General features: G+C 43.8%; 1 protein-coding gene across 4 annotated transcripts in view; it reads right to left on the bottom strand.

Moving 5' to 3' along the window:
- TRAK2 (trafficking kinesin protein 2) overlaps positions 1-13,400 on the bottom strand; it is a 105,445-nt gene that overhangs the window by 26,609 nt on the left and 65,436 nt on the right. The gene's annotated exons all lie outside the window — the stretch shown is intronic.

Genomic DNA, 13,400 nt, shown 5'->3' on the forward strand with positions numbered 1-13,400 from the left:
TGACACATTATTGTGCGTTGAATCAAAGTGTTTTTAAAGGCAGAAGGTTTTATTTTACGTTAATGCATTATATGCATTAGGGTAAAAAACCTTCTGTAAGCCGGCTTCCCCCCAGCCCCCTTTTTACTTACCCGATTCCAATGTCAATCCAGCACTGTGCACCAGAGCAGAGGCTCTTGGCGCTCTCTCTCTCCTCATTGGTTAAGACACAGCAGTGGGAGCAATTGACTGTCAATCACAGCCTGTGAGGAGGGAGACAAGGTGGGGCAGAGCAGAGAACACACACTGGAGGTGGGTTGCCTTAATGCACGGAGGTGTTACTGAGAATAAATGGAATCTTAATGCACCCTGCACACATTGTTGTACCACTCATTTGACAAACTGCAATTGATAGGTATGAATGGGCCCTAAAAAAAAAAAAAAATATATACAGTGGGGACGGAAAGTATTCAGACCCCCTTAAATTTTTCACTCTTTGTTAGATTGCAGCCATTTGCTAAAATCATTTAAGTTAATATTTTTTCCTCATTAATGTACACACAGCACCCCATATTGACAGAAAAACACAGAATTGTTGACATTTTTGCAGATTTATTAAAAAAGAAAAAACTGAAATATCACATGGTCCTAAGTATTCAGACCCTTTGCTCAGTATTTAGTAGAAGCACCCTTTTGAACTAATACAGCCATGAGTCTTTTTGGGAAAGATGCAACAAGTTTTTCACACCTGGATTTGGGGATCCTCTGCCATTCCTCCTTGCAGATCCTCTCCAGTTCTGTCAGGTTGGATGGTAAACGTTGTTGGACAGATATTTTTAGGTCTCTCCAGGGATGCTCATTTGGGTTTAAGTCAGGGCTCTGGCTGGGCCATTCAAGAACAGTCACGGAGTTGTTCTGAAGCCACTCCTTCATTATTTTAGCTGTGTGCTTAGGGTCATTGTCTTATTGGAAGGTAAACCTTCAGCCCAGTCTGAGGTCCTGAGCACTCTGGAGAAGGTTTTTGTCCAGGATATCCCTGTACTTGGCCGCATTCATCTTTCCCTCGATTGCAACAGTTGTCCTGTCCCTGCAGCTGAAAAACACCCCCACAGCATGATACTGCCACCATTATGCTTCACTGTTGGGACTGTATTGGACAGATGATGAGCAGTGCCTGGTTTTCTCCACACATACCGCTTAGAATTAAGGCCATAAATTTCTATCTTGGTCTCATCAGACCAGAGAATCTTATTTCTCACCATCTTGGAGTCCTTCAGGTGTTTTTTTTTAGCAAACTCCATGCAGGCTTTCATGTGTCTTGCACTGAGGAGAGGCTTCCGTCGGGCCACTCTGCCATAAAGCCCCGACTGGTGGAGGGCTGCAGTGATGGTCGACTTTCTACAACTTTCTCCCATCTCCTGACTGCATCTCTGGAGCTCAGCCACAGTGATCTTTGGGTTCTTCTTTACCTCTCTCACCAAGGCTCTTCTCCCCCGATAGCTCAGTTTGGCCGGACGGCCAGCTCTAGGAAGGGTTCTGGTCGTCCCAAACGTCTTCCATTTAAGGATTATGGAGGCCACTGTGCTCTTAGGAACCTTAAGTGCAGCAGAAACTTTTTTGTAACCTTGGCCAGATCTCTGCCTTGCCACAATTCTTGTCTCTGAGCTCTTCAGGCAGTTCCTTTGACCTCATGATTCTCATTTGCTCTGACATGCACTGTGAGCTGTAAGGTCTTATATAGACAGGTGTGTGGCTTTCCTAATCAAGTCCAATCAGTATAATCAAACACAGCTGGACTCAAATGAAGGTGTAGAACCATCTCAAGAATGATCAGAAAAAATGGACAGCACCTGAGTTAAATATATGAGTGTCACAGCAAAGGGTCTGAATACTTAGGACCATGTGATATTTCAGTTTTTCTTTTTTAATAAATCTGCAAAAATTTCAACAATTCTGTGTTTTTCGGTCAATATGGGGTGCTGTGTGTACATTAATGAGGAAAAAAATGAACTTAAATGATTTTAGCAAATGGCTGCAATATAACAAATAGTGAAAAATTTAAGGGGGTCTGAATACTTTCCGTCCCCACTGTATATAGTATATATGTAAGGTCACATTGATCCCCGGATAAACATTTACTAGAAATTCATTAATATATATTTTAAGAATCATCATTTTTTTTTTATTCTAGACAATGAAAGGAAAATATTCCATATGTCCCCTTTTAAGTTTATTCTGAGGTTGTGATAAGGCTATTGTATTGTTTTCGTTCAGTGATTAAAGCGGAAATTAATCTATAACAACTTGATAAAAAACAATGTTCTTTAGCAAGGAACATTAAGCTACCAAAATTAGTGGGTGCTGTAAATTGCCTCCAGCACTGCTCCGCTTTCATTTTTGCCAGAGGCTGCCATTCTGGTGAAGCCCAGAGCCGCTGAACAGCAGAAAATCATAAAGCAGAACTAAGACCCCTTTCACACCGAAGGCATTTTGCAGGCGCTATAGCGGTAAAAATAGCGCCTGCAATCCGCCCTCAAACAGCTGCAGCATTGTCTCCAATGTGAAAGCCCGAGGGCTGCGCTGGCAGGACGTCAGGAAAAGTCCTGCCAGCAGCGTCTTTGGAGCGGTGTGTTTACCGCTCCTTCACCGCTGCTCCCCATTGAAATCAATGGGGCAGCGCTGGGATACCGCCGGCAAAACGCCGCTATTGCGGTGCATTGCGGGCGGTTTTAATCCTTTAAAAGCGCCCCGCTAGCGGCCGAAATGCGCCACTAATTCGACGGTAAAATGCCGCTAAAAATAGCGGCGTTTTACCGCCGACGCTATGGGCGGCTCGGTGTGAAAGGGCTCTAAACCCATCAATTTAACAGTTTCATAATAGTGTTACATTCCTGGAATGCCGGGATTGTTAACTGTCACATTTGCTTGTGTCCTTAACCAAACTGTCAAACCATGAAATGGCTGGTGTCATATCTGATCACATGTGCACAACCATGGCAGTTGCAGATCAAACAGAAGCAGCTTCCTTGACTGTAAAGGATAGGAGGATTTATCTCTACTTTAAGGCTGTTAGCTGACTGGCCTCTACAAATTTGGTAGTGCCTAAAAATAAAGAGCAACTGAGCATGTGCACAGCAGGGTGAGACAGTATTACTGGATTTTAAACAGTATAGGCACTTATTTTTAATGTCTTACATAGCTAAACCTGCAAAAGGGGCCAGCCTGAAGTGATCTAGGAGGAATTAATTTTGTGACTAAAGTTCCACTTTAAGGTCAAGTCCCATGTCAAATACTTATGAAACCAACCAGATAAAAACATTAAGATTATTCTTTGGAAGAATGTGTTATAAAACATCTGGCTATCATAAATAACACCAGAAATATTATGAAGGAGGCAGCTAGGTAAATACTGGAGACCTGGCTGAACTTTCTTCAGTTAGTTCTTTGGTAGAACTTTGATCTGTAGTTTTAGATTAACAATTAACTACGATTCACACATATTAAAAACAAGATATCAAAAGAATGTAGATTTAATATTGACAAGCAACCCAGCATATCCTGTGATTAAATTTCATCAATTCCCACAGCCATAATATTATGCTGTTGCGATGGACTGGTGTGCGATCTGATAAGGTTTGCCTGCTCTGTATTCCCCAGAATTCTTACTGAAAGGATGGTAATCTTATGCCGAGCAATGCAGAGGATAGGGGCAGGCAAATATAAAATCTACTCAAAAGATCCAAAAGGTACATTAGGTATCAAGTCCTTGGAAAAAAAGTGTGGGAGCTCATCTCAAATGCCCCCTTCACCCCCCCCCCCCCCCAAGTAATGTCCACCTATGCCCCCTTCACCCCCCCCCCCTTAGCAATGTCCTCCCCTGTCCCCTTCACCCCCCCCCGGCAAAAAATGGGTCGATCATGAACAAGCTTTGCAGGCTTCGGAACGGCGCATGCGCAGTTGCTATGACGGCCCGCAGCCATATTTTTTCATGGGCAGCCCGAAAATGAGCTGAAATATACAGGCTGCCCGTAAATGAACAAGCAGTTGGCAACACTCGCCTCAATCAGTGTGCGGCACTTACTATTGCAAACTGTGTCAGCGGCTGCTGGTGTAGCGCCTGCCGCACAGCTCGCATACTTCAAAGGCCAGTCCTGCAGGACGCAGCTGCTAACAGAATCGGCGTTCCTGCTGTGGAAAAAGTACATGAATGCCATTCCCATGCGTTCCTGCAGGACTCAAGCCCTGAGGTACATTATAGGTACTATCAGTAGGTGATCTTTACAGGGGATTCGGTCCTGTACATTATAAGCGGGCCTTGCATAGTAGTGAAGGGCAATGATAGGCTGGAGAAGAGAAGGTGACACAAACGGCAAAATGTGAACACCTGGTCACATGTGATTCACAACAGGAGGTAAACCATAACCTATTTAGTAAGTGAAATGTTTACAAATATGACATACAAATACTTTAGATGACTTTAGCTACCTGGCCAGAGTACTGAAATGGAACAGCGGTACACATGAACCACTAGTTTCTGGTGCCAATATCTGACTCAAGGTACTTTTAGTACTGATAGATCTGGTGCCTAATAAAGTGAATATGGAATTCCAGAGGTTACAATTAACCTGACCTATCTTAAAATGGTTAAGATAACAGTGCAGTGCAGAGACCAGTTACCTATTTTCGTCTTCCCTTGAATCTATTGATGTAAAAAGGAGCTTAACCTTTGCTCAATTTGAGATTAAACACCCAAACCTTGTCATAACACAATCCTGGTTTGATGCCAGCACTCTCTGGGTCCTGTAGCTGGAGCTTACAAGTATACTATTGTAGGAGTATATCCAAGAGTTGTGACAAACCAAGCGCCTTCTGAGACTTTAGATCTACCTTAAGGGCTGGTTCTCACCACAATTTCTACATTCCGGGTGCATACCTCCATGAGCCTTTTTTCTGATGTGTTGTGGTGCATTTTTACCCCCCCCCCCCTTTTTTTTCCCATCTCAATTCAGGGCATGTGCGCTCTGATGCCTTTTTGATGCGTTTTGCTGTGCTCAGTACAGAAAAAAAATGCAGGATGTTCTACTTTGTATTGGAACGCACTGCATTAGTTTGAACTAGGGCCATTGAAATACATGGAAAACACAGTGCATGCAATTTTTGATGCAGATTAAAAACGGACAGGACTTTACCTGGTGTGAACCAGCACTAAGTGTCAGGGATTATGTTAAGGGAGGTTAAAGCATTATTGTCAAGTTAATTATGGGGTACATTCAGAAAACACACTGGCCTTGCTACCCCTATTTCTCATCACACAACGCATGGTCTGTACATATACCACTGTGTGCGAGAGATGTGTGTTGGTGGATAAGTGATTCCAAATAAGAAGCCTTAAAAATGCATCAATAATCAATACATTTCACAAAATGATTAGGCATAAAATACACATCTATTGTTCAGTTAATGTTTGAGGGCCAATTCCAGTTCCAATTTGGATAAATATTAAAATAGAGGGAAGGTGAGGTGTTAAAGTCAGGTTAGCAATTAGAGATAGGTTAGTGGGTTAGATAAGCTTGGGGTTATTTGGTATCACATTTAAGACTGCAGGGTATTTTAAAAAGCAGTGGTCAACTTACTAGATATAGGATGCCTCACGTGAGGCTTCTAAGGCCTGGTTCACACCTGCACATGCGTTTTTGAGTGTTTTCTATTTTGCAGAAACACATTACAGTCCATTTAACATAGATTTCCTATGGGTCATATGCACATCTGTGTGTTTTCAACTGGTGCGTTTTTAGTAAAGGGTCAGGGACTTTTCTGTCCCCAGCAGGTTGAGTTTTTTATTCCATTGACTTCAATAGAAAACAGCAGATATTCATAAAAAACGCAGTGCTTGCGTTTTTCATGGTTTGCGCTGTTTCTCCTGTATAACAACAGATACCTCCCAAAAATGCATCAAAAACAATTGTAAAAAAAAAAACAAAACGCACTGGGAAAATGCAACAACTGCAACCTGCATAAGCATGAACCTAGCCTAATATTACCAAAGGGCCACACATAATATTAAGTGAATGTAATGCATCAGAAAGGCTGTCAGGCTGCAGACATGCCAACAAGAGGTAGTCAACGACTGCACACATGCGGCAGGTGTTGATGGAGACTGGGGACATGCTTCAGGGGAAGGTCATAGCTGGGAGACAAGTTACAAGAGACTGCTAGAGATCACAGATATTACATCTCCTTTACAAATCAATTTTCCCACTTTTGTGCTCACAACAGCTCCCTTTAAAATGACTTGTGCCACATATGAAATTTTCCTCTGCAAATGCATCATAAAAAAATTGGGAAATAAAATGGATAAACAACAAAAGAAAAGAGGTATTTTAAAAGACAAAAAAAAAAAAAAAAAAAATGTAACAACTACGACCCAGTCTAAAGAATATTTTTCTTTCCATGGTGTAGGTAATCAAAAGAAAACACAGACTACCGACTGACTGCAGGGTCACTGAAGGCTGCACAATTAGTGCCAAAAAGCCCCCGTGCTGCAGGTTGGGCACCAGGGATGTAAAAAGAAGTCAGACATTTCTATACTGTACGACAGGGGTATCAAAAGCAAATTCATTGTGGGCTGCATCAGCAGCGTGGTTGCCCTCAAAGGCTGGTCGTATCTGGGGTGCACTACATACAGAGTACAGAGTTCAGGGTTCAGGAGTGTGTTATGTACAGAGTTCAGCATTATACTATGTACAGAGTGCAGAGTTTAGGGGGTGTGCTAGGTAAAAAGATCAGAGGTGCACTATGTACAGAATGCAGGGTTTAAGGGTGTACTAGGTACAGAGTAGAGAGACCAGGAGTGCGCTATGTACAGAATGCAGGGTTTAGGGGTGCACTACATACAAAGTGCAGGGTTCAGGGTTATGCTGTGTACAGAGTGAAGGGTGCAACCTAAACCTCAAACATCTCCCCAAAGCTTCCTTGCATTTCACTCTCCTACCTGGCCCGGCTCTAGGGAGATCGTTCTCTGGAGATCTGTCCCCGCCATGAGCGTGTGCAGGGACCTGTTAGATCCAATAGTCGCTAAACAAAGCTTTACAAGCGACAGCGTGGAGCAGGAGTGGAGGGCGAGATCCATAGGTGATGGCAGAGGAGTTCTGCCATCTTCCGGCTGCAAAATTGGGTGCGAGGGCCACATGACAGGGCCTGGAGGGACAAATTTAGCCCCCGGGCTTGTGCTTGAAATATGTGCTGTACAGTATAGACCAGTGATGGCGAACCTTGGCACTCCAGATGTTTTTAAATTACATTTCCCATGATGCTCTTGCACTCTGCAGTGTAGCTGAACATCATAGGAAATGTATTTCCAAAACATCTGGAGTGCCAAGGTTCGCTATCAATGGTATAGACATACATATGTCTATATACTGTAGTCAGTAAATCCTTGCACTAGTATATAACAGCTGTGACAGTTAAAATACCTAACAGATTCAATGTGCAAGTCTTGAAAGCACTACTTTGCACACTGCTCCCATAAACTAAACATGATTTGTGTATGATCTTCCCTTTCCTTTGTTTGAATCTGTCTGGATCTACTACACCTAATCACCACAAGAAGGAATAACCCCATAACTTACTGTTCAAAAGTAAAACACTAGAGTAAAATTAAGATAATTGTTTATAAATAAAATCTGCTTGACATCTGGTATAAATGAAAAAAAAATGGCACAAAGGTCAGAGAGTACTCCAACTGCTGTGCCAAAACCACAGACTTTGCTCATAGGCTCCTTTAGTATGTGTCTGTCATCCAGTAAATATGATTTTAAAAGCCTTTTGCTAACTGGATAAGCTCTGTCATACAGTACTAAATATATTGTCTAGTGTCGGCAGTGAGACTAAGCCATCTACTGGAACTCCAAGTTCAGCAAAACTGTCATCTTCAGTGTGCAGCAATGCACACAAAAGCCATTTCTGACAGACTGTCAGCCTGGACTTGAAAGTGAACTATAAAATCTAGGTTATCCCTTCCAAGAGGCACAGATGCCTGGAATGTGATTTCATTTTGTTGGTCAGGTTTACTAGAAAGGTTGATGTGTGGATAAAACAATCATTTAGACCCAATCTGGTGGAAAACCGTTTAAATTTATTGAATACCTATAAACAGGAATTGGCATGCCATATTTTTAAGTAGAACTTTTATTTTTCCTATTTTGGACAGTAAGGCAGCGTTATAAACCTTGCTTTTTTTGCCACCCGAGTCCCATTGGGGAGATTTCCCTTCACTTCCTGTCCCGTAGCCAAAACAGGAAGTGAGAAGAGATCCCTCCAAAGTTAGGGTATCCCTGGTTGTCACTAGAACTAGTGTACCCATTAGAATTTCCCCTCTTTTTCTGTTCTGGTGACAGCCCAAAATGTAAAGATGTTTTTTCACATTCAGTCTTCGTCTGATCAGTAAAAATGACAAAGAGGTTCCCCAATGGGGGGCACAGACAGCAATAAAACCTGACAGGTGTTCTAATCCCTCTCCACTATGTCCAAAACTTCAAAAAAGAGTTTTGCATTTTGCTATACTTTAAATGGCAAATTTGTCCAAATTAAAATGCCAAAAAATCTGCAGATTTTTTCAAATTTGTGTTGGTTGATTGCCCAGGAGATGATGAGTCACAAATACACAATCTGCTGAAAAAAAGGGAGCCGAATCAACTACTACTTCTGTTAGCATCTTACTTGATAAATTTCCCTCACAATGTTCACACAATGCCATCAGAAATCTATAGCTATAGTTGCAAGGAGGTAACATTTTCAAAACGTATATAAATCTAAAAACAAAGAAAAATGTACTGACAACTGGAAAGAGTCACAACCGATGCAAGAATGTCTGTTTACATGGAACAGAACATAGTCTTGTTCAGTTTAAAAAATGGACCTGAACGGACACAGATGTAAACATGAGAAATGTGAGGATGTCCGTTTTTCATCAGTCAATGGGGCTTTTCACCCGTGTGAAAGGGGCCTTTTATTCCACCCGGTAAGCCTGCAAATGATCTCCATCTCCTTCAGGGCTACACTCACTTCTCCACTGTTATCTGTACAGTCATGGTTGTCATATTCGCAAAAAATACACTAAAACCATTATTAGCAGATAAAAACACAGCTAATTTTACAAAATTCCTGCTAAATCCCTACTAAATATAAAAGCTTAACCTGTATAGCGTTAATAAATAACAAACATTTGTAAATTTTAAAATTGCGTCTTTTTGCAAAATGGTGAAAATCGAACGTACCCAAACATTTGGAGGTTTTCATTTTTCACTTACAGCTTACAGAATTTGAAAAGACCCCTCAAACTAGACATTTTCTAAAAGCACATGGCCAGTAGAATAAAAAAAAGTGCTACTGATTTTTTGGGCCCCACAATAATTGCGCAAATATTCATCATATCACTATTTACACTAAAATCATTAATATTGCACATAAACACAACGTAACTTACAAAATTCCTGCTAAATTAGTACTAAAGTATCGTTCACATGTGGCATACTAAAGTGTACACCCATGGAGGGCCATGTTTACCCGCACAGGTGTTCCATGCATCACTGTACAGGCAGTCCCATTTATGTCAATTAGGATTTTACAGGTAAGCTGTTAGAAAATAGGATTTTTTTATAACAGCTTACCTGTAAAATCCTTTTCTTTCGATGGACATCACGGGACACAGAGCCACAGTAATAACTGATGGGATGTCACAAAGCAATGCCAACTGAGGGGGGGGGGAAGCACAACCAAGTAGGGTGCAATCAGACCTGAGGACCTTGTACCACTGTCTGCAGCACACTACGCCCAAAGGCGATATCCTTATGCCTTTTCACATCCACCTGATAAAATCTGGTGAATGTATGGACTGAAGACCAGGTTGTGGCCTTGCAGATCTGAGCCACAGAGGCCTGGTGATGCACTGCCCAAGAAGCACCAATAGCCCTTGTGGAATGTGCCTTGATCTGAAAACAGAGGAATCTTCCGTTTCAAACCATAAGCCTGAATAATCAATTGTATAATCCATTTAGAAATGGTAGCCTTTGATGCTGCCTGTCCTCTACTGGGACCCTCTGGCAGCACGAACAAAACGTCCATTTTGCGAATTTGAGCAGTTGCTTCCAGATAGGCCTTGACTGCTCTTACTACATCCAGAGAATGTAGCGCTCTTTCTTCCGGAGAACAAGGATCTGGAAAAAAGGAAGGCAGAACAATGTCTTGGTTTTGATGAAAATCTGAAACCACCTTCGGTAAAAAACTAGGATGAGGGCGCAGTACCACTCTATCCTTGTGTACAATCAAATAAGGCTCTTTACAGGAAAGAGCTGCTAATTCTGAAACTCTTCTAGCAGAAGAGATGGCTACCAGAAAAATTTGTTTCCTTGTCAGCAGGATCAAAGGAATCTGACGTATTGGTTCAAAAGGCTGTTTCTGTAACACCGACAGAACCAAGTTCAAGTCCCAGGGGTTTAGGGGCGCGTTAGCCGGAGGATTAAGACGCATCACCCCCTGCATAAAGTTTTGGACCAAGGAATGCGAAGCAAGTGGCCATTGAAACAATACTGATAAGGCCGAGACCTGGCCCTTGATGGTACTCAAGGCCAGCTTCATCTCTAATCCTAACTGTAAAAAATCAAGAATTCTACCTATCACATATTTTCTGGGATGCCAACCTCTGGATTCACACCAGGATATATAAGCTTTCCAGACTCTATGGTAAATCATTCTGGAAGCTGGCTTCCTTGCATTGATCAAGGTAGATATCACAGGACCCGAAAGCCCACGACTCTTCAGAACGTGGGTCTCAATAGCCAAACCGTCAAATTTAGTATTTGTAAGGCAGGATGGAACACTGGACATTGAGATAACAGGTCTGGGTGTACCGGTAGGGTCCACGGGGAACCTACCGTCATCCTTACTATTTCTGCATACCAAGTCCTTCTGGGCCAGGCGGGGGCCACCAGAAGTACTGACTTCCCTTCCTGCCTGATCCTGCGAAGGAGTCGTGGCAGTAGCAGAATAGGCAGGAATGCATAAATCAGTGAGAACCGATGCCACGGAATCACCAACACATCCGTCCCGCATGCAAGAGGATCCCTTGTCCTTGCCACAAATCTGTCTATCTTTTTGCTGAACCGGGAAGCAAAGAGATCTACATCTGGGATCCCCCATCTTTGGCATATAGCCAAAAAGACGTCGGGATGCAGAGAGCATTCCTCTGGGAGTAACTGCTGGCAACTTAGATAGTCCGCCTGCCAGTTCTCTATCCCTGGAATGAAAACTGCCGATATGCATGGCACATGCATCTCTGCCCAGATTAAGATCTGGTTCACCTCCTTTTGAGCAGCCCAGCTCCGGGTGCCTCCATGATGATTGACATAAGCCACTGCTGTGGCATTGTCGGACTGAATCCTGACCGGGCAACCCTGTAGCCTAATAGTCCAGGCTTTTAGGGCTAGATATACCGCCCGGATCTCCAGAATGTTGATGGGTAAAGTCCTCTCGGTCTTGGACCATAACCCCTGGATCGCAGACTGTTCCAGAACTGCTCCCCAACCTGACAGACTGGCATCTGTTGTTACCACCGTCCAGGTAACCGGTAGAAAGGATTTCCCCTTCTGCAGGTTTTCGGGTATTAGCCACCAATTGAGGCTCTGATGCACCGCATGAGACAGGTGCATCGGAAAGTCTAATGCCTAAACCTTCTTGTTCCAGGCCGACAGAATACTGTGTTGCAGCAGTCTCGAATGAAACTGAGCATAGGGAACTGCTTTGAATGAAGACACCATCTTTCCTAGCAGCCTCATACAAAGATGGACAGAAGGACACTTCTTGGTCCCGACTGTCAGAATCAGTTCCCTTAAAGCAGTAATCTTTGCCTGAGGAAGAAATACTTTCTCCTGGCTTGTGTCTATGATCAGACCCAAATACTCCAGTCTTCTTACTGGCTTTAGGAAAGACTTTTCTAGGTTGAGGATCCAACCTAGGTGTTCCAGATACTTGATCGTGGTCCTCAAGCTCCCGTTCAAGGAGGCTACCGACTGGTCTATCAAGAGCAGGTCGTCTAGGTATGCAATGACAGTTATACCCTGAGCCCTTAATCTGGCCAGAGGAGGAGCCAAAATCTTTGTAAACACTCGAGGTGCAGTGGCTATCCCCAAGGGCAGAGCCACAAACTGGAAATGGCGCCCTCCTATCTCAAAGCGTAGAAACTTCTGATGAGCAGGAAAAATGGGCACATGTAGATATGCATCTCTGATGTCTATCGATGCCAAAAATTCTCCTCCCTGCAGGATGGAGACTACTGTCCGCATTGGAAGATGTAATCAAGGCCATTAATCTTTCCTCTAAACCAGTAATGGTTGAGGAAAAAACCTCTTGTGTAACGTATACAGGGGCTGAAGTGCCAGAAGCGGGTACAGCCCCTGACCCCAACGGTTCTCTCTGGCTAGCCGTCCCTGGCCCCTCAGGGGGGGAGGATGTTGCAGAACCCGACCGAGATCCCCTAGTGTCTCTGGTTCTGGGGGTATTTGAACCTTTTCTACCCATAGTGCAAAGCAACAAGGTGTAGGTATCCAAAATGAACACTGACTGCTGAGCGATGTAGTCTGGCAAAAGTCTTGCTACCAAATGCCCAGTCAGGTGTTACCTTAGTAAATGCAGCCTAGGAGAATGCCTGTGTCCCACCTAACATGCGACTGTCAGCTCTGTGTCCCTCCAAAGGCTCAGAGCACCTGTAAAGAGTGCTTTAAATAGCTCTGTTTCAGACAATGTGGGCGTCTGAGCAGGCTGACGCTGTGCTGACGCCCCGCCCCCTCGCCTTTTTTTTATTTTTTTTAACGTGCGCTTCCCGCACGAGCCGCTTTCCGGATGAGCATGGAGGAAGGATGGGGGTGGAGGAGGAAGGAGAGAGGCTGGCAGAGATGGAGCCTGCACGAAGCAATGGCGGCGGCGGTGACAGTGCGGTGTAACACCGCCTTACAGCCCTCCTGCGGCCTCCCCCTAGCCTGGGGGAAATCCCCCCATCCCATCCTACCTGGAGCCGGTCGGAGGAGCTTGTGCAGCGTCGAACGCTGGGACAGAAATCAGCATGAAAAGGTTTGTGCTCTTGGCAGCCCCCGGTGGTCACAATAGGCATAGCATGCATTTACCTTAAAGGAGAAATCCTACTAGAACTCAAAAATTCTGTCGAATCTCCTCTTACCTTATCCAGCCGCAGGATTCTGTATACACAGACCCAATCTTCACCTCTCATGGTGGGCTCCGTTTGAAAAAACCTTCAGAGACTGGGGCCCCCTACGGATAGGGGGATCCACAGTTCTGGCCCTGTAAAGCACCCAGCCAGAAATAAGGTGTTAAAGACCCTTTTCTGATATGCGGGGTCCAGCTCTCTAAAA

This window comes from Aquarana catesbeiana, linkage group LG06, assembly GCF_042186555.1.
Source record: "Aquarana catesbeiana isolate 2022-GZ linkage group LG06, ASM4218655v1, whole genome shotgun sequence".
NCBI lineage: Eukaryota > Metazoa > Chordata > Amphibia > Anura > Ranidae > Aquarana > Aquarana catesbeiana.